The sequence below is a fragment of the Loxodonta africana genome, chromosome 7 (genome assembly GCF_030014295.1).
Source record: "Loxodonta africana isolate mLoxAfr1 chromosome 7, mLoxAfr1.hap2, whole genome shotgun sequence".
NCBI classification, from domain to species: Eukaryota; Metazoa; Chordata; class Mammalia; order Proboscidea; family Elephantidae; genus Loxodonta; species Loxodonta africana.
Window position 1 is genome coordinate 36,744,312 of NC_087348.1, and position 21,688 is coordinate 36,765,999.

Consider the following 21,688-nt stretch of genomic DNA (forward strand, 5'->3'; position numbering starts at 1 on the left):
ATCCTATAAAAAAAAAAAAAATTTTTTTTTTTTTTTTTTTGGAACAGGAGAAAAACGTGGAACAGAACTCTAATTCTTAAAAAGTCCAGACTTGCTGGACCAGCTGAGACTAGAGGACTCCCTAAGAGTATCGCCCTGAGATATATTTCAAACCTTAAACCAAAATTATTCCTTGAGGTCATCTAATAGCTAAATCACAGATTGGATCATAAAATAAAGAATATCACCTGTGAGTACTGAGCTTCCTTAAAAAAAAAAAAAAAAAAAAAAATCAGCTATAGGAGACCAAATGGTCAAAAATTACTCTAAAGCACAGATGAGAAGGTAAGGGGGTAGGGAAACTAGAGTAGGAGCAATGGTACAACCAGAATGGAATGAATGAGAATAATGACTCTTTGTGAAAAATGTAACCAACATTATGGAATAATTTGTGTAGAAATTGTTAGATGAGAACCTAATTTGCTATGCAAACTCTCACCTTAAACACAATAAAATATCAATAAAACAAGACAAAATAAAAAAACCCATGGATCACAATGGTCCTGATCTGCAACTGATTGTGAGAATGTAATAGGACTGGCAGAATTTTGTTCCAGTGTGCATGGGGTTGCCATGAGTCAGGGTCGATTTGATCGCAATTAGCAATATTCATGGGTAGTTATTATCGCCATTTTACAGACGAGGACACTGAGGCTTGGAAGGGTTAAGTCAGTTGCCCAAGGCCTCACAGCTCCCACGAGTCTGTGCTGAGATTCAGACCAACTCTAGGCTCCTGCTCCTCCTGCCACACCAGGCTGTGTCCCCTAGGAAGGAGCTGGGGATGGGGAGGGGCAGAGCCTTCTGAGGGAGACAGTCTGCATTGTTCAGAGCCTGAGGCAAGGCTTGGGGTCATTTGGAGGTTGATTTCCAGGAGCCGGTGGGGTTTCTGGGGCTGAGGTTTTCTGAGAAGCCTATCCTCACTAGGTAGGAGTCTACCTGGGCATCCTCGTCCTCTCTTGGAGAGTCAGAGAGGCTGGTAGAGTCTGAACTGAATTTGGAAAAGAGTTCCTTGGCGTCCTGTCTTCCTGACATCTTGGAGAGCAAAGGCCTTGGGGCCCATAGCCAGGCATCCAGGAAAACATCAGAACATCTTCCTGGAACTGAGGGGGAAATGAGTGAGGAACTCGCTCAGCCCTTTACTACCCACACGTGGGCCAAGGCAGGGATCAGGCTGGGGCATGGACCTGTATTTACGTGGGTGCATGTGGATGCAGGAGGCCCTGGGTGGTTGGCTGCTAACCAAAAAGTTGGAGGTTCAAGTCTACCTAGAGGAACCTCAGAAGAAAGGCCTGGCCATCTACTTCTGAAAAATCAGCCATTGAAAACACTACGGAGCACAGTTCTACTCTGACACACATGTTGACATGAGCTGGAATTGACTCAATGACAACTGATTTACTGGTATGCGCATACACACTAGCATTGGGCAAGGCGCAACCTCCTGGCAGGCCAGCCTCTCAGGCCTGTCCCTTGGTTCCAATATCTGACACACATCCCAAAGGTGGGACAGGCCTGGAGGCCCAGGCTGGGTCACGGACTGGCTCTGAGAGCCATCCATTTCTCTATGGGCCACCCAACTTCTTGGTTCAAATGCAGGACCAATACCCTCTCAATGCCAGGGCCATGGGCAAAGAGACACACATATTAACTGCCCTCGAGGAAGCCCTGTGTACTCTATCAGGCTTGAAGTCAGGGTTGGTTGAAATTCTGGCTTTGTCATTTACTTGCTGGGTGACCTTGAGCAGGTTCCTCTACCTCTCTGGTACTCAATGTTTTTATAAAATAGGGCTGTTGATGATGACCACAGATACATACCTCTTAAGGTGAGTGTACAGATAGTGCACAGAAAGTGTTGACGTGTTTTGCACAGAGCCTGGTATATAGCAAACACTCAGTAACGGCAGCTGATGCTTACGTGGCACCCCTCTACCCTGTCTCAGGATTCGGTCTTCACTCAGAAGCAGCAGGGGAGACACAAAACCTCCACCCTCTCCTCAGGCAGTGGGCATTCCCCTGCTCCGGGAACCACATCAGCTGAGACTGGGCAAAAAGAGGATCAGCCTAGGGGGAGGAATTGTTGCTGAATTTGAGATGCCAGGGAAATAGAGCCAGTCCTTGGAGCGAGGAGACCAGCAGGTGGCCCCTTGATTCACAAGACCTCACCTCCTGACGCTTCCTGGCTTGACCACCCCACACTGGGCCCCACCTTCTCTCTCTGCCCCTGCTCTCCACAGGTCCTCACAGACAGGTCACTGAGTCCACTGGTGTGCCCAGGTTATTATCATTAACAGTAACAACACCTGCAGCTCCCCCTCTCCCACTTACTGAGCAGACTGCGGCCGCACCAAGCATTCTCTCATTTTGTCGTTATAACAACCCAATGAGGGGACACTATTATTGCTCCCGTAATACAGATGAGGATACAGATACAGAGAGGTTAAGTGATTGGCTGAGGTCACACAGGTAGGATGTGACCCAGCTGGGGTTCTACTGAGGCTCAGAGAACATGGGTGACAGAATGAATCCCCATAGGCAGGAAGACATTCTGCAGACTTAGACCACCAGTTGCTAGGTCTCCTGATCTGGGACCCAGTAGGGTCCTGCTGGTGGGCTCCTGACTTCTGCTCATGGTCACCTAACTTGGCACCCAAGGGGCTGCAGGGTGGGGCTTCTGCCCACCTTCTCACTCGAGGGGATTCTGTCCTGCCACTCTGCCCAGTGATCCACAGCTGGGGGTAGGAGGTGAGGACCTGATGATCCCCTTTCAGCCTGGAGCAGGCGAAGTCCAGTTAGGAGAACAGGACCCCCTGGGGCTGTGCCTCTCCTCCTGTCCCACCCTGGTTGGGCCCATAGACCCTAACTGTCAGATCTGACCACCCCCTTTGTATACTTGGCCTAAACTGCCTGATAATCTTGACCAGCCTTGCCCTTTGACTGCATTCTCTCTGGTTCTAGCTTCTTCCCCATCAGCACTGACCTCACGGGACTGTGACCTCACCATGTCCTTCCCCCATACCTGCCCAAGTCATAGGATCAGTGAAGATGCCACTGTATTCCAAAGGTCTCCTACCAAGTACTCTGGTTAAGAACAAGTCTGGGGTGACTCTCAGACCTGAGGTCAAACGCAGCTCTGTCACTTACTAGCTCTGAGCAAGTTATTCCATCTCTCTAAGCCTCAATTTCCTTATCTATAAAATGAGAACGGCAATAATACATAACTCGAGGGGCAGCTGTGAGGATTAGGCAAACAAACGTAGGTGTAGTGCTCAGCATTGTGCTTGGCACGTATCAATTGCCCTGTAAATAATAATTTCAAATGCTTGGGAAGGAAAGCTTGGGGTTACCGCAGACTTAATAGGAAGCACCTCTGGGCATTCAAAGTCCTGGCTGGCCAAGTCATCTGTTCACTGGACACTTTCTTTGACATCTAATTCTCCCACATCCCAGCCGGCTGAGGAACAAGGTAGGCTCTCCCACTGCACTTTCCTAGGCTGCAAGTATAAGCAGAGACCCATCAGGCATCTAGGCGTCCAGTGGAGCCGTCGTGACTGGAAGAAGGAAATGTTTTGCCCGGAAGCGGCATGTCCTCCATTTTGGTCGCCTCTAATGGAGCCCTGGTGGTACAGTGGTTAAGAGTTCGACTGCTAACCAAAAGATCAGCAGTTCGAATCCAGTAACCACTCCTTGGAGACCCTGTGGAGCAGCTCTACACTGTCCTATAGGGTCTCTAAGAGTCGGAATTGGCTTGACAGCAACGGGTTTGGTTTGGGTTTGGTTAATGGCAGTCTGGATGGTCGAACAATTGGGTACAAGGAACTCGAGTGTCCTTGGTGTAGGGCCTGACTGAATGTCTGGGCATTGCAATGCCTCTGACTGCCCATTTCTCAGCAGGGCCAACTCCTGGTTTCATCTGTAAGGACAATGTGAGATGGACCATACACTCCTCAGGGCTTTCTCTTAGGTGCTTGGGGTAGCAGGTCTAGGGGTCGACCCAAACTTTTTCTGTGCTTAGCATAGCATTACAGAATCTTGGGACTTTAGCACTTGAAAAGACTTCATACAGAACCTCAGAATGAGAGTGCTGGAAGAGGCCCCCTATAAAACCACAGCGAGTTAGAGCAAGAGCCCAGACGGGCCTCTCATAAGATTGTACACGTTAGCGCTCGAAGGTCTTCAGACTGAATGGTGAAATGATTCCTTCAGAGCAAGACTCAGGCAGAGCCATGGATGTTAGAGGTGGAAGGGACCTCAGAGCATGTCTCCCTTATTTTATACCTGAACCTTCGGTTTCCTGTATGAGGCGTAGTGCATAGCTCTGGAAGAATCTTCTAGAATGAAGTTCATGTGACTACTGTAGGTATATTTAATTTGAGGCAGAGAGAAAGAGATAAGCTTATAGCTTTTCCGTGAGATAGTTGTTACAGGTACAAGAAGAATAGCCACTGGGCATTTATTCTACAAATATTTATTGGCTCATTCTGCGCATTGGGTTCTGTGCTAGGCACAGCAGGGATACAAAGAGGGCTTGAAACGTTGTGTTACGGGTAGACTTTAGTCCCTCAAAAATGTGTGTCAACTTGGCTAGTCCATGATTCCCAGTATTGTGTTGTGTGATTGTCTGCCATTTTGTCATCTGATGTGATTTTCCTATATTTTGTAAATCCTACCTCTTTTTTTATGATGTTAATGAGGTGGGATTAGAGGCGGTTATGTTAATGAGGCATGACTCAGTCTACAAGATTAGGTTGTGTCTTAAATCAATCTCTTTTGAGATATAAAAGAGAGAAGCCAGCAGAGAGACATAGCGAACCTCATAGTATGAAGAAACAAGAGCCAGGAGAATAGTGCTTTGGACCCAGGGTCCCTGCGTTGAGAAGCTCCTTGACAGGGGAAGACTGATGACAAGGACCTTCCTCTAGAGCTGACAGACAGAGAAAGCCTTCCTCTGGAGCTGACGCCCTCAATTCTGACCTCTAGCCTCCTAGACTGTGAGAGAATAAATTTCTTTTTGTCAAAGCCATCCACTTGTGGTATTTCTGTTATAGCAGCACTAGATGACTAAGACATTTATAAGGTAAGATGTGACAGAAAACCAACCCAAACTAGCTTAAACAAAAGGACATTTATTGGCTCACGTAACGCAGAGCCCAGAGGTAGGATGGGCTTCAGAGTTGTTTAGTCCAGAAACTCTTATTTCCCTTCATTCTCTCAGCTCTGCTCTCTTCTGTGTAGTCCCATCCTTAAACAGGCAGCAAGAGGACTGCCATAATTCGAGGCCCAGCAGTGTCCAGAGGAAGAGAAAGAGAGAAGGGTGCTTTGAGTAGCTCTCTCATAAAAACAAGAAAGTTTCTTTCCCAGAAACCCCCACCAAACCTTTCCTTGTGCATCTTTGGCCCTAACTGGGTCACATGCCTAGTCCTGAACCAATCCCCAAGACCATGGGAAGCCAGGCACTGGGCAGTTTGTAGGGCATGGGCAAAGTTGCTGTAACAAGGAGACAGCAAATATAGAAGTGTAAGCAAAATAGAAATTTATGTCATTTTCACGTAGGAATTCAGAAAGAAGCAGTCTGAGGCTGACAGGAGGGTTTGGCCATCCTTGACACATGAATTCCCCAAGAGACTACTTCAATTTTTATCATCTCTCATTCAAGGGAAGATTTCAGGAAGGGTCAGGGAAGCGCGCGCGCGCACACACACACACTCTTTCTCTCACACACACGTTCCTTTTGAGAACACAGCTTAGAAGTGGTACAAATCACTTTGGCTTACAGTCCATTGGTGAGAACACAGACTCATGGCCACATCAAGCTGCAGGGGAGGCTGGGAAATGTAGTCCTTAGTGAGGTAGCCATGTGCTCTGCCAAAAGTCAGGAGTTCTATGATTAAAGAAGGAGGTCCTGGGTGGTACAAACAGTCAAGTGCTCATCTGGAGTCCCTGAAGGCACAAATGGTTAATTGCTCTTCTGTTTACTGAAAAGTTAGTGGTTCAAGTCCACCCAGAGGTGCCTCAGAAGAAATGTCTGTGGATCTGCCTCCAAAAAATTAGCCATTGAAAACCCTGTGGAGCCCAGTTCTACTCTTACACACATGGGGTCACCATGAGTCTGAATTGACTCATTGGCATCTGGAGCCTTGGTGGTGTAGTAGTCAAGAGCTTGGCTGCTAACCAAAAGGTTGGCAGTTCCAATCCACCATCATTTCTTGGAAACCCTACTCTGTCCTATAGGGTCTCTATGAACCACAATCAACTTGACGAGGCAATGGGTTTGGTTTTTTGGGGGGTGGTGCAAATGGTTAAGCACCTGGCTACTATTGGAATCCACCCACTCGGAAAAGAGGCTTGGTGACCTACAAGATCAGCCATTGAAAACCCTATAGAGTGCATTCTATTCAGAAACACATGGGGTTGCCAGGAGTCAGAATCGACTTGAAGGCAACTGGTTTGGTTATTATTAAAAAAGGGGAAAATGGATATTAGTGAACCAGAACAGGCTCTGCCAAACACTGATTAGTTTAGGCCCAGGTTCCGATTATTGGGAAGAGTGGTGGGAATACCATTAGATCAGTCAAGCTCAACTACCAATGAAGCACATGGGCTTGCTTATTTAAGCCTCTGTTTACTCTGGGTATTTGCTACAGCAGCTTAACTTGTCCTCTATGTAACACACTGCGCCTTGCATTTCTTTGGGTTCTCTTAGGAAGTTAGAAGGAAGGAAGGGGGGAAAATGGAAGCTGATTGGCTAACCAGCGATGTCTACTACATTACCTACCCTTAAGGTCCTCAGACTCCGGGTGGGGTGTGGGGGGGACAGATTTAAATAGATAACTAGAGTAAATGTGACAGATATGAAACTAGCAGCAATATAAAAACCCAGTGCAGGCGAGTTGATTCCGACTCATACCGACCCTATAGGAAAGAGTAGAACTGCCCCATAGAGTTTCCAAGGAGCACCTGGCGGATTTGAACTGCTGACCCTTTGGTTAGCAGCCGTAGCACTTAACCACTACGCCACCAGGTTTTCCAGCAGCAATATACAAATCTTCATAAAAGCAGAAAAATTCAGAGACGGCTTCTCAGAAGCGATGTTGTTGTTAGCTGCTGTAGAGTTGGCCCCGACTCATGATGACACCATGTACAAAGGAACGGAATGCTGCCCAGTCCCGCACCATCCCCATGATTGGCTGCAGATTGGACCATTGCGATCCATAGGGTTTTCACAGAAGAGTATAATGACTTCATTTTGTCTGGGTCTGAAAGAATATGTTTCCAAATGGTTTGGGTTGGGAAGGGCATTTCAGACAAAAGGAATAGCAAAAGCAAGGAGGTGTGAACGCCCACAGGGCACAGCTAGTGGTTGGGCATGGCCAGAGAGTGGGAGGCTGGAAGGTACTTTGGGATCAGTTAATGAAGGGCCCCTGAAGGCCATGGGGAAGGAGGTGGCCTGTCTGACAGGCCTCTTGAAGCTGGGAATGGTTTTTGAGCCAGGGAGAGAGATGATCAGATCTATGTCTTTCTCTGAGGTAGGGACTGGAGGATGACTACTTAGGAAGCTATTTCACAAATTCAGCTGAGTAATGAAGAAAGCCTGAATCAAGGCTGTGGTGGTGGGAATGGAGACAAAGAGACAGTGTGACCAAAATTTTGGTGGTAGAACTGACAGAACTTGGAAACTGGGTGGCTGAGAAGGGTTGTGTGAAGACAAACCAAAAAAAAAAAAAAACCAAACCCATTGCGGTGGAGTCGATTACGACTCATAGTGACCCTATAGGTCAGAGTAGGGTTTCCAAGGAGGAAACCTATAGGGTTTCCAAGGAGCGGCTGGTGGATTTGAACTGCCAACTTTTTGGTTAGCAGCCAAGCTCTTAAGCAATGCGCCACCAGGGCTCCTGTGTGAAGACAAGGGGGTTTAAATATGGTTAAATATGATCCTAAGTTTACATGCATGTTCTAGAAACCCAGAGAAGGATTACAGGAAAGACAAGTTTGGGGAATGTCTTAGTTATCTAGTGTTGCTATAACAGAAATACCCTAAGTAAAAAAAAAAAAATTAGATGGCTTTAATAAAGAGAAATTTATTCTCTTACAGTTTAGGAGGCTAGAAGTCCGAATTCAGGGTGCCAGGTCCAGGGGAAACCTTTCTGTCTCTGTCAGCTCTGGGGAAAAATCCTTGTCATCAATCTTCCCCTGGTCTAGAAGCTTCTTAGGCACAGGGACCCCAAGTCCAAAGGACACGCTGCGCTCCTGGACCTGATTTCTTGGTGGTATGATGTCCCCTGTTTCTCTGCTGGCTTTTCTCTTTTATATTTCAAAAGAGGGTGATTTAAAACACAACCTAATCTTGAAGATAGAGTCCTGCCTCATTAACATAGTTGCCTCTAATCCTGCCTCCTTAACATCATAGAGGTAGCATTTACAACACACAGGAAAATCATATGAGATGACAAAATGGTGGACAATCACACAATACTGGGAATCATGGCCTATTCAAGTTGACACATATTTTTCGGGGGCACAGCTCAATCTATGACAGGGGTTGAGAAGAGAAAATGACTTCCCACTTCTGTAAGCCTGGTCCATGACAGACTTCCTTGGGTTCCTTGAATGTACGGCATTCTCTCTTAACTCAAGACTTTTGAACACTAAGTCCTTATTCCATGGAATACTCCCTCAGCCTCAAATCTCCAACTGGCTAATTCCTCATTTCCTCGAATATAATTTCCTGACCCCCTAACCTAGGCAAGATACCTTCTTATATACTTACAGCACCCCACCTCTTTTCTTTACATGCCTCTCACTAGTGATTTTTTAATGTCTGTTCTGCCTCAATAAGCCTATAATTTCCATGAGGGCAGAGACGGCATCTGCCTTGTTCAGTGCTTCTTTCTCAACACCTAGACAGTGCCTGGCACACAGTAGGCACTTATAGTGGTATTGAGACCTCCAATAGCTGCCATTGGAAATAAGGGTTGGGCAATAGTTCCAATCTGAGCCAGTTCGGATGTGACACAAGACAATGAGGTCACCATGAGGACAGATGATATGATCCTTCTGTAGGTGTAGATTACTCTAGACCAGTGGTTCTTAACCAGGGAATGATTTTGCCCCCCAAGGGACTTTGGCATGGTTAGGGACATTTTTGATTGTCATGACCAGGAGGGGAGGTTGCTACTGGTGTCTACAGGGTAGAGGTTGGGGATGCTGCTAAACATCCTACAATGCACAGGACAGCCCCCTATAACAAAGAATTATCCAGACCAAAATATCAATAGTGTCAAGGTTGAGAAACTCTATTCTAGAAATGGGCAAGCCAACTGGCATGGCTAATTTCCAATTTGGCCTACTGGCTGCTATGCCCCAACTGAGTAAGAGCAAGAGAAGCTTAGCAGCTGTCACAAGAAATATGGATTTGTGATGTGTAGACAGGAACCACCTTGGATTGGGTCTCTGTCAAACGCCCCAACACCTTGGGCAGTTTCCCCTTAACTGAACTCCCAGCCATAAGCCCAGCTTGGCACTCACCTCTCTCTGACTCATACCGTTGGGTTTCTCTCACTCTTTGGTAGAAGTGGCCACCACACTCTTCCCATCCCATCTGCCTCGCTGATTATTTTCAGCTTGGCTTGCAGAGACCCAACGCTGCAATTACTCCTCAACCTCAACGGCTCCTTCTGAAAATAACATTTGGGTCTAAGAAAACCTCAGTCTGGTGGGCTGGTTTTTATACTAAATGGTTAAAGAGTGGTTGTGGGCATGGGGGGTGGGTACAAGGGAGTGGCACAATGGTACAATTAAGAGAAGAATCTGGTAGAAGGGGAAGGAAAAGGAAATGAAGAGAGGGAAAAGGTGGTGGTGGTAAGGGCTATTGCAGAAAGCAAATATATCTACTGGGCAGGGGTCAGCGATCTTTTAGAAGTCGTATGCCAAGTCTTCATTTATGCCTCTAATTGAAGGTTTGCCATAATAACCCACCCCCACCCCCCAATTATTGAGGCCTGGGAAATTCATGTCTGCCTGGGCCACAAGAATTACTCGATGGGCATGCCAATCTTTATCCAAGCTAGTGACCAGATTTTCCAACCCCAAAATAGGAGCCACATGGTCTGACATAGGATTTTTGTGCTCCTTCCATATGGGAAAGGCAGTCTGGGAAATGTAGTTTCGATGCTGACAGTGGAATTTCTAAGTGTTTCCCTGATTATCTATCGCTTGCTTCCCTTCCTTTTTATCTCTTGTAAGATATAAGGTGGTGTAGGCCACACCCCAGGGAAACTCCCTTTTACATTGGATCAGTGATGTGACCTTAGTAAGGGTGTTACAATCCCACCCTAATCCTCTTTAACATAAAATTGCAATCACGAAATAGAGGACAACCACACAATACTGGGAATCATGGCTCAGCCAAATTGATACACACATTTTTGGGGGGACAATTCAGTCCATGACAAGGACCAATCCTTGGAGAAGGAATCATGCTTGATAAAGCAGAGGATGAGTGGAAAAGAGGAAGACCCTCAACAAGATGGACTGACACAGTAACTGCAACAACGGGCTCAAACATACCTACTATTGTGAGGATGGCACAGGACCGGGCAATGTTTTGTTCTGTTACACATAAGGTCACTATGAGTTGGAGCCCACTCCACAGCACCCAATAACATAACAACAAAATGAAAACAACACTTATCTCCTAAGATTTTCACAAGCCAAAAGGTCAGCAGTTCTAATCCACCCGGTGCTCCTTGGAAACTGTATGAGGCAGTTCTATTCTGTCCTATAGGGACCCTAGAAGTCGGAATCAACTCGATGGCAAACGTTTTTTTTTTTTTTTAAGTGCTTAGAACAGTCACTATAATCACTCAATATATGTTAGCTATTATCACCACCTCCAGAGTTCTCAAAGTGTGGTACCCCAAAAAATTTTAGCTAACATATATACATTTTTTTAGCTTAATAGTTATGAGTGTATTTTCATATGCCTTAAAATATATAACTAGCACATCGGAGCTGTGGTGTTGCTAATGTTACTGCTTAGGGCAAGGCTACACAGGAAAAAGGAATCGATTTAAAGTTAATTTAAAGAAAAAGTTAATAAAAGTCATTTGAAAAAAAACTATATAATATAGGTGGAATGTGGGTCTGGAAAACATCCTTAAGGTAATCCTTGAATGGCCGAAAATTTTAGGGGAACTAGTCTGTGATGTCATTGTTGTTGTTAATTGCCCTCCAGTGGGTTCTTACTCATGGTGACACGACGCGTGTCAAAGTAGAACTGCTCCAAGTAGAACTGCTCCGTAGGGTTTCAAGGCAGGTTGGATGCTGGTTGCCAGGCCTTTCTTCCGAGGCATCTCCGGGTGAGTTCAAACTGTCCCGCGCTTAACCGTTTGCCTCCTGCTAATAAAACCTGCTAAGGCAGCTGGTTGGAGAAACGAGGCAGGGAAGATATTGACCGAGGCGCTATCAAAACCTTGCCTCTCCCCTCTCTCCCCTTTCTGAGAAGCCAGGCATTAGGAGGCCGGGAAGGAAGGCCTGCTGCCTCGCTCCGGAACCCTCACAGCATTGTGGATTGAGGGGCTTGGGGAACGGAAGCCGAAGCCATAGGCCTAGCTCTGGAAACTAAAAGCCAACTCCCCACCTCCGCTCTCCCGGCGCGATCCCGGCCTCTCTGATTTTTTTGGATCACTGGGTCAATCAGTCAGCCAGTGCCTCGGGAGAAGTCTAATTAAGCTCAGATCGCGCGCACTAGCAGCCAAAGGTCTCCTTGCCAGCTCGCCTGCGCCCCGCCCCGCCCCCAGTACATCTCGTGAAAAGCTTCTCCCCCGCCCGCGGGGCAGGGCTCAGCCGCGCATGCGTGCCGGCTCGGCGCCCAGAGCCCCGCAGCAGGGCTCGGCTCCCAGGACAGCGTTGCAAACTGTTGCATCAGACTGCAAGCAGCCTGCCGGGCCGCCAGGGTTTCTAGGAAGATAGGAAAGGTTTGAGATTCCCTGTGGTCGCATGGGAGCGTTGGCCGTCACTGACGGTGTTTACACGCTGGTTACATGAGCCCTTGAAATCTCCAGCTTGCCCCAGTCGGAGACGACCTTGGCCACAGGTGAAGCTGGCTGAACTTCACCGCTCCTGCCCCCACCCCACGGCCCCAGGCTGGACTAACTGATCTGCTTTATTCATGGCAAGGGCCCTGAAGGAATGAACTGGACTTCCTTTCTCTTCCCAAGTACAAGAATGCCCCTGAGGAATTTCTCACTCTGTGAAAGTGCAAAACTAATTTCCCCAGACAGGCGCTGTTGCCGGTTCCCCAAAGGGCTTGGAAAAGACCCAACAGGAATGTTCAGTGATTTCCACATTTCTTCACCCCCAGCAGCTGGACACACAGAGCTTTAGCTAGGGGCAACTCTGGCCACTGGGAATTCTTGGTGGGTGCACACACGTACTTGGTCTTTCACAGATAGGCCTTCTTTCTGGCATATCTCAGGACCCCATGTTACTGAGAAATTGGACACTAGCCAGGGAATGCACAGCCAAGAACCCTGCAAACCCAGCACACAGGATGAGTTCCCTAGAGCCGAATGGCTTTGTGACTCAGGTCAACGGTAAATTTGTCCTCCTTACTCTCCCTCACTCTTAGTCTCTGGGCCACTCCCTCACAGGGAGAAAAAATAATGCTCTACCTAAGGGGGCTTGGACAGTCTTGGGGGTGGAATATTCCAGAAGAATAAGAGTACTGATTTGGAATCTGAAATTTTCAGGGACGTAATCTGAACTTTATGATTTAATCTCTTCTCTGTCTCATTTTGGAATGGGTTAAGACCAAGATCATTCAGTATTAATAGACTTCCCATAAAGATGAAAACTGGCAATTTACCTTAAGCATTCAGTCTTTTCTAGGGTGTTGGTGGTGAACGTCTGTTCCACTTGAAGAATCTTGAGAGATAAAACAGGCCTAGTGTGCTTCCTCGCCGTCATTATTATGAATCACTCAATCCCAAGATTCAATTAAAAAAAAAAAAGGACCCAAAAGACTCATAAGTATTATGGACTTGTCCCTTGCCAGACGGTTACTGTTGTTTGTTTAAGCCAGCATTTCCCTTTGAACGGTAGAGTGTTATGTCACTATGGGATTTTCAGTGTAACAAAAACCAAAAAAACCTGTTGCCGTCAAGTTGATTCTGACTCATAGGGGTTCTATAGGACAGAGTAGAACTGCCCCATAGGGTTTTCAAGGAGTGGCTGGTAGATTCGAACTGGTAACCTTTTGGTTAGCAGCTGAGCTCTTAACCACTGCACCCCCAGGGCTCCATTGTAACAGATGCTTCATAAATATGGCCTGAGCGATTTTGTTCACCATCTTAGGAGCTGAAGGAATGACACCTAGAAAAAGATGGGAAGGAGTGTCAGCAAGTACAGGAGCTGGAACATTCTTGGGTTCTGCTTCTGAGGGTATCATTGTTGTGTGCCATCAAGTCGATTCTGACCCATAGCGACCTTATAGGACAGAGTAGAACTGCCCCATAGGGTTTTCTAGGCTGTAATCTTTATAGGCCCCAACATGTCTGTCAGTTTGTCGTGCTTTGGGGACTTGCGTGTTGCTGTGATGCTGGGAGCTATGCCACCCGGTATTCAGATACCAGCAGGGTCACCCATGGAGGACAGGTTTCAGCTGAGCTTCCAGACTAAGACAGACTAGGAAGAAGGACCCGGCAGTCTACTTCTGAAAGGAATTAGCCAGTGAAAACCTTATGAATAGCAGCGGAACACTGTCTGATATAGTGCTGGAAGATGAGCCCCCCAGGTTGGAAGGCACTCAAAAGACGACTGGGGCAACAATGGGCTCAAGCATACCAACGATTGTAAGGATGGCGCAGGACCGGGCAGTGTTTCGCTCTGTTGTGCATAGGGTCGCTATGAGTCAGAACCGTCTCGATGGCACCTAACAACAACAACAACAATCTTTACAGGAGCAGCTTGCCAGGTCTTTTCTCCCAAGGAGTGGCTGGTGAGTTAGAACCACTGACCTTTCAGTTAGCAGCAGAGCACTTATATCAGGCCTCAAATCTTTTCTTGGAGGGCCAGCCTAGTAGGTGTTGCAAGGTGGGGTCCTGGGATCAGGCATGTGGTCTTAGGGAGTTTCTAGGAGCTGATAAAATGCTAGCTATTTCCAATAACAGTCCCTAGCTGGAGAAGCAAGTCATTTACTGTCGTGGGGTATGAAAGTTGGAGCCACGAGGTCAGGAGCCAGATGGGAATGGAAGAAGGTGAACACGTGAGGGCAGAGACTTATTTCTTAGGTTCTCTGCTGTACTCCCAGCACCAACATATCATGAGCTCTCAATACATGTTTGTCAAGTGAATGCCCTAAAAGAATGCAGGAAAGAGCAGACACAGGAAAGGGCAAGCAAAGAAGCCAGAGAATTTTGCAGGAGGCAGCCTGGGCTGCCCAGGGCTCTCTTGCATTGATTGGGTGAAGAGGAGAATCCTTTCGGTTAAAGACATAGGAAAATAGAGTCAGGCCTGTTAAGTGACAAGCCTGGTGAGCTCCCCTCTGCCTTGGTTTCTCTGTTTGGAAAAATCTCCGGTTGGTGATTCCAGAGCAGAGCAGTTATTCTATTTAACCAAGCCTAGTGACATCATCAACTATTGCCTCACTTTGACTGAATTCCCAGAGCAAGCTTCTGGAAAAGCAAGGGCTCTGAGGGAGGGTAAGTGACTGAAATCTAGAGGACTGGAAAATCCCCCAGAAGCCGTGCTTTAAAACCATAAGCAAACTGGTGGCCCAGATGGTTAAATAATGCCGATGTACACTAAAAATAAGATTCGTTCCTCACATTTAGTGGCTGCTCACAGAATCTAGACCCTATACGGAACCCAGACCCAGACAAAGCTCCTGTTCTAAGAGCTTATGATCTAAATTCCTTGTGGAAAGTCTGTCTTTGAAATGTTTAAGGCACCTCATTTAATCCTTATTTCCACTTCAAGTCATGTACCTCCTTCCTGAGAAACCCACCACATTTTAAGCTTGTAGCTGGCCCTCCTGTTTTTGCCATTTATGTGCCAATTTAAAGGGTGGAGAGAGTCACATTAATTTTAAAATAAAACACAAATAGCAAAACGAGGCCTGGTTAAAGTAAAAACCACAGAAAGGATTCTTTTTTCTCTCATACTTTTCAGATTTTCCTAGAACCACCTTTATTTCCTCAGAGCTCAGACATAGAAAAGCAAGTAGGTCTCTTGGATGGTCATCCAAGCTGAAGCTTAAAAGCTTCATTCCTAGTCTCCTCTCATTGTATCTTTAGGTCGTTTGTTTTAATATAGATATTGAGATGGCATAAGCTTTGTTATGTTTATTTTCACCACAAGAAAGTATTTTTGAGTTATGTTTTTCTTTTTTTTAGATATTTAGGTCCCAAATTGGGGCTTAGGAAGCTATTCAATCCCCCAGTTCATGTTCTAAGCACAGTTCATGTTCTAAGCACTCTTAAGAGTGTGTTTTGGTTTGTTTTTACAGGCTGTATCTTACTTTTTCTTTTGAGTTATGTGAGCTTGTACATTCTGCACGTCAGGAGCATGGCTTTAAAATCAGACATTCCTGGGTGGAACCCCAGCTCTGCAGCTTGCCAGTCGTTTGACCTCATCTGTCAAATGGGGATAAAGACTCGATGGCAACGGGGTTACTGCTCAGAGCTGTTGTGAGTATTAATGAATCAAGGCACCTAAAAGGCTCAGCACAATGGCTGGCCCAAGCAAGCACTTAATGTTGTTGTTAGGTGCTGTCCAGTGGGTTCCGACTCACAGGGACCCAATGCACAACAGAACGAAACACTGCACGGTCCTGCGCCATCCTTACAATCAATCGGAGCACTTAATGCAACGTAGCTATTAGGAAAACAGCGTTTCATCTATCTGCTCCTTCCTTAACAAATGCTTACCTCTCTTTTTGGAGAAAAAAGAAAATTAGTTATCCCTTCCAAGCGGATGATTTCTCCACATTTTAAATCACCGAACAGACCATCAGAAGTGGAGACAAGGCCGAGTCTGACTGGCAAATACCTGGGCCATTTTATGGATTAGGAATCAGTGTCCCTGTGTCTTTGTGGGATAGTATCAGTGTTCTCGTCTCTCCGCAGGAGATACTAAACCAGATGCGCAGGGGCTGCGGAAGCCTAAAAGGCTAACGGTGGGTGACAGGAACACAGAAGACAGGGGGAAAAGTGATTAGGAAAAGCAGGCTCAGGGCTGAGGTGAGGGGCCAGAAAGGTGCCGGCCTCCAGGAATTAAAGGCTCTCGCTTGGGCCCTCCGATGGCTGGGGAATCCGAAGCGCGTGCGGCAGCGCCCTCTGCTGGCCGTGTAAGGCAGGCGGCCAACCTGGCGCCTGGCCCCGCCGCTCTGCAGGTGGGACCCGGATCCCTCCCGCTGCCTCCGCCTCTGCACCATCCTTTCTAAGGACGCCGCAGCCGGGTCCCCGACCGGATTACAGGAGACGCGTCCCTACCCGATGCAGCGAGCTGAGCAGGGAGGATGCTCGGGAACACCCCATTCACCTGGGAATCGGAGGCCGCAGGAACCCACCCCAAATTCTGCAGGGGCTGCGATTTTCGGACTCGGGGCTAAAGCCTGCTGGGCCATCGGAGGTGGCTTGGAGGTGGCATCGCCTATGGCCAAGACCGCGGGTTCTGCGGACAGAGAGGAGCCCTGGGTTCGCTTTCTGCCTCATCCATTTTCCAGCCAGGTGACCTTGGGCAAGATTCTTAATTTCCATGTGCCTTAGTCTCCTCATCTTTAAAATGGAGAAAATAATCCCGACCTTAGTGGGTTGTCATGAGGATTACATGGCATCAGTCAGCATGGGTTGGAATTCCGGCACTGACACCCGCTAGCTGAGTGACCCGGGGCAAGTTTCTTAACCTCTCTGTGCCCCAGCTTCCTGCAAAATAGGGATGATAATGGTAGTACTTACCTCCGAGGGTTGTGCCTGCAAAGCGCTTAACACAGTGCCTGGCACAGAGTGAGCGCTCAATAAATGGTGGCTAATATGGTTGTTGTCGTTATTATTTTCTTAAAAGCGCTGATCAGAGCTCTAGCTGGCGGCTATTATTAGTCTTTTTCGTGGGTCAGGCTATTTCTTTCCGGGCATTGTTAAAATCTTTTACCATGCGCTGGCGTCCTAATCAGTAGCCGAAGGACAGCCGGCCTTCCCGAGTTTGGCAAATCGAGGTTCCCCTGGAGGAGAGCCAAGGACGCGGCCGCGGGCTGCAAGGACCGGGACCTCCCGGGAGGAAGCCCGCGCCGCCGCCGCCGGCGCCTCCATTAGCGCGCGTCAGAGCCGCAGTGACGTCGCCAGGCCCGCTGGCGGTGGCGAGGAGAGGCGCGGAGAGGCGCGGCCCGGACACTCAGGGAGGCCCGGGTGGCGGGGATGGCCGTGGTGGCCCGGCAGCGCAGGATGCGTCCCGGGCCGCGCCCCAGCCGCTGGTGCCTGATTCTCCTCGGAGGCTGCAGCCGAGGCGACCCACGGGCAGCGGGAAGGTATTTGCCTGGGTCGACTTGCCCCGCCTGCCTGCGCTCTCGGGTTCCCCCTGCAGCCCCGCGGGGAGATCGGAGATGCCATCGCCTGCTCTGGTGCCAGGTGCACGCCCAGCGGGGCGCGGGGCTGACCTCCCGGTGGCCGCTCAGCCTGCTTGGTCCTTCTCCCTGTCCTTCTCACCCGTCCTCAACCTCATTCGTCTTCGCCCCCCAGAGACAGGCTTAGTTTCTTCCTCCTCCCACCTCCTCTGGACCAACTCATTTACTCTCAGCGGTTAATAACCACCCATAGGAGTCGCCGCCGGCTCCCCAGCTCTCTGCAGCCCCTGGCTCTGGGCTGAGCTGCAGACGCGTCCATTCCACCGCCTGCCGGACAGTTCCACTTGGCCTGCCCAGCACACACCTCAAACTCGCCACGACTCACCCCATCATCCCACTGATGACGCTACCACCCACCCCATCATCCCAGACCTTTCGCGTTCCCTCTAAATACCTCGCCAGGCACCCCTCCCACATCTCCATCCTGATTTTGGCCCTCCTCCCTTGGCTATTGATATATTCATCTCAAGGTCTCCTTGTCTGCACTTCTGCCTGCCTCAAACCTGTCCTTCACACGTAGAGTGGACTATCTACAACCCTCGGCTGCCACGCCTCTGGCTGCTTAAGGCTGCCCAGCCTGGGAGTCCAGGCCCTCCCTGTACTCCTGGACACCCTCCTCCACCATTTTCTATCTCACACCTTAGGAGCTAGTCCTAGGGCTGGACCCCACTGGGGCCACACTATCTAAGGTCTCCAGTGTCTTTGTTGCTGCTGGGAACTACCCAGGGAATTTATTGCTCACCAACCCCCCACCCCTTCCTCCTCAACTGACTTTCTCTTAGTCATTCTCCACAACTCAAGCTGTGAGTCACATCTTTAAGAATGCCTTCCCTGTTCTCCTGTTACCAAAAGCAGTTGCCATGGAGTCATTTCCGACTCATGGTGACCCCTGTGTGTCAGAGTAGAACTGTGCTCCATAGGGTTTTCAATGGCTGATTTTTCAGAAGCAGATCACCAGGCCTTTCTTCTGAGGTACCTCATGGAGTTGAACCTCCAAACTTTCAGTTAGCAGCTGAGTGTGTTAACTGTTTGCACCACCCAGGGACTCCTACTAGGGTGGGGAAAGTGTCTCTGGGCTCCCAAAGCTCTCTGTCCCTGCTGCTTTTGTCAGATTTGGGGAAGAGACTAAACCCCTTAAGATAGCCTATGTGGCCCTGCATGGTCTGTCCCCAGCCCACTTCCTCTGGCCCCTTTCTTTCTCTGTGTCACCACTTTGGTGGTCTCAGTTCCAAGTCTCTACGTTCACCCCTCCACCCCAGTCTTTGCACAGGCTGGTCTCTCTGCTTGAAACACTTTTCCTCTCTTCCTCACCTATTCACCCTTTAGCTCTCAGGATAAGCAAGTCTTCCCTGTCCCTTCCCTGACTCAGTCAAATCCTCCATGGATAAACAGAAACCAAACCCAAACCCTTTGCCATTGAGTCGATTCCAATTCATAGTGACCCCATAGGACGGTGTAGAACTGCCCCATAGGGTTTCCAAAGCTGCAGTCTTTACAGGAGCAGACTGTCAACATCTTTCTCCCATGGATCAGCTGGTGGTTTGAACAACCAACCTTTTGGTTATCAGCCTAACACTTAACCACTGTGCAACCAGGGCTCTTTCCATGGACAGGTCAGCCCAATTTAAAATGAGAAATTTCAAAGCATACAAAAAACTATAGAGAATAATATAATAAACAGCTGTTTATTTGGTACCCCTCCCCTATTCTGCCCCCATTTGTCAAAGCTAAACCTTTGCCATATTCAGATCTTTTTTGATAGGACACAAAACGTTACAGATCTGGATGGAACCCCTCTAAACTCATTCCCGTCTCTCCCCTAAGGTAACCACTCTCCTGCATTTGGGGTTTATCATTCCTGTGGGTTTTTTCTCCCCCCCCCCACATATGCTTGTGCCTGTAAACACTTTACAGAATTCTTTGGCATATTTACAAATCTTTAAGAAATTGCATTATACTGCATATACCAAACCAAACCTGTTGCCATTGAGTCGATTCTGGCTCATAGCAATCCTATAGGACAGAGTAGAACTGCCCTGTAGGATTTCCAAGGAGCGGCTGGTGGATTCGAACTGCCAACTTTTGGGTAGCAGCTGAGCTCTTAACCACTGCACCACCAACTTGCTTTTTTCACTCAGCACTATGTTTTGAAATGTATCTGCATTGATACATGTAGTTCTAGAACATACCTTTTCATTGCTGATTAGGGTTCCATTGTACAAGGTCACCACACTTTATCTACTTGTCTCTGTCTGGAGGACATCCAGCTTATTTTCTCTCTCTTTTTTTTTTTGCTCCTAGAAACAATGCTACCATTAATTTTTTTTGTACCCATCCCCTTGTATGCAAGCGAGCCTTCTGGGTAGATACTTGGGAGTAGAATTGCTGGGTTCAGGTCATTTGGATCAGCAGCTTGGCTTGATATGGCTAAATGGTTTTTCAAAGTGATCGTACCAATCTACACTTCAGTATATGAAAGTTCCCATGCCTGGGATCCTCAACAACATTTGATAATGTCATACTTTAAAATATTTGCCAAATTGATGGGCGTGAAATCGTATTTCAGTGTTTTAATCTGAGATTCCTTGTTTACAAGTAAGATTGAGCATACTTTCATCTTTTTGTTGGCCATTTGCCTTTTCTCTTTTTTAAATCACCTGTTGGTTTATCTGACAGTCCTTCTGTTGGATTTTCTTTAATATTTGTAGGAGTTCTTTATATATTTTGGATACTAATCCTTTGTCAGGTTGTGGCCCATCACTTCACTTTGTTTAAGGTGTTTTTTTTACTCCAACCCAAAAACCTGCTGCCATCGAGTCGATTCCAACTCATAGTGATCCTATAGAATAGAGTAGAACTGCCCCATAGGTTTTCCAAGGAACAGCTGGTGGATTTGAACTGCTGACCTTTTGGTTAGCAGCCGAATGCTTAACCGTTGGGCCACCAGGGCTCCTCTTTCACTCCACTCATATGCAACTTTAAATCTGTGTGATTTGATTAATGTCTGACTTCCCCACTAGATTATAAGCTACATGAGAAGAGGGACCATCCCTTGCCCCTTGTACAGTGTCTAACACACACTAGGAACTCAAGAAATATTTCTGGACTGAATTGTATTGCAACTATTTGTCTTTTTATATGGTCACCTCCCCAGGCCCTCCCCCGCCCCTTGCTGTCTCACAAGGCTACTGCGTGCTAAATACTGCTCCCTTATAGGCTATAAACTTCTTGAGAGCAGGAATCTGGTAGTATTTTATTCATCTTTGTGTTTCTACCACCTATCGCAGCACCTCTGGCACAGAGTATACATTCAATAATTTTTGCTTAATGATTTTCCTTCGTTACTCTGAGCTTTTTCTTTTCTCCTTAGCCCAGCTCCTATCTCTGAGCCCATTTTTACCTATAAAGTGAATAATGAAAACTTCCTAGGGTGTTTGTGGTGGTCCCTGGTTGGTGTAAGCGGTTAAACACTTGACTACTAACCCAGAAGTTGAGGGTTGGAACCCACTTCAAACCTACTGAGAGGCACCTCAGAAGAAAGGCCTGGCAATCTGTTTCCAGTAGGTCACAACCTTGAAAACCCTATGGAGTGCAGCTCTACTCTACACACATGGGGTCTCCAAGGTCGGAATTGACTTGATGGCAACTGGTTTGTTTGTTTGTTTTTGGCTAGGGTATTTGTGAAAATCACATAAATCCCATGAGACAATATATACAGCAGTACTTAGCACATAATAGGTGCTAAACAAATGCTAACTTATTCCTGCAATAGTCGTGTTGGCGGCTAAAGATACACTTTGCTTAATCTTAACAGACAAAGTTCTTTCAGAGAGAGAATAAAAGTGAACTTCCTCAAGATCTGGTGAGAAAGCATTCCTTTCTCTTTTTCGTTATTGGCATTTGACCCACAATATAAGGCCCAGTCCCAACGCGATCTCTGAAAAGCATCAAACATCATTCTTTTCCTTTTCTTTTATAAATTCCAGACATATCAAAGGCATATGAACCATACATCGAATTCAGAACTTTAAGTGA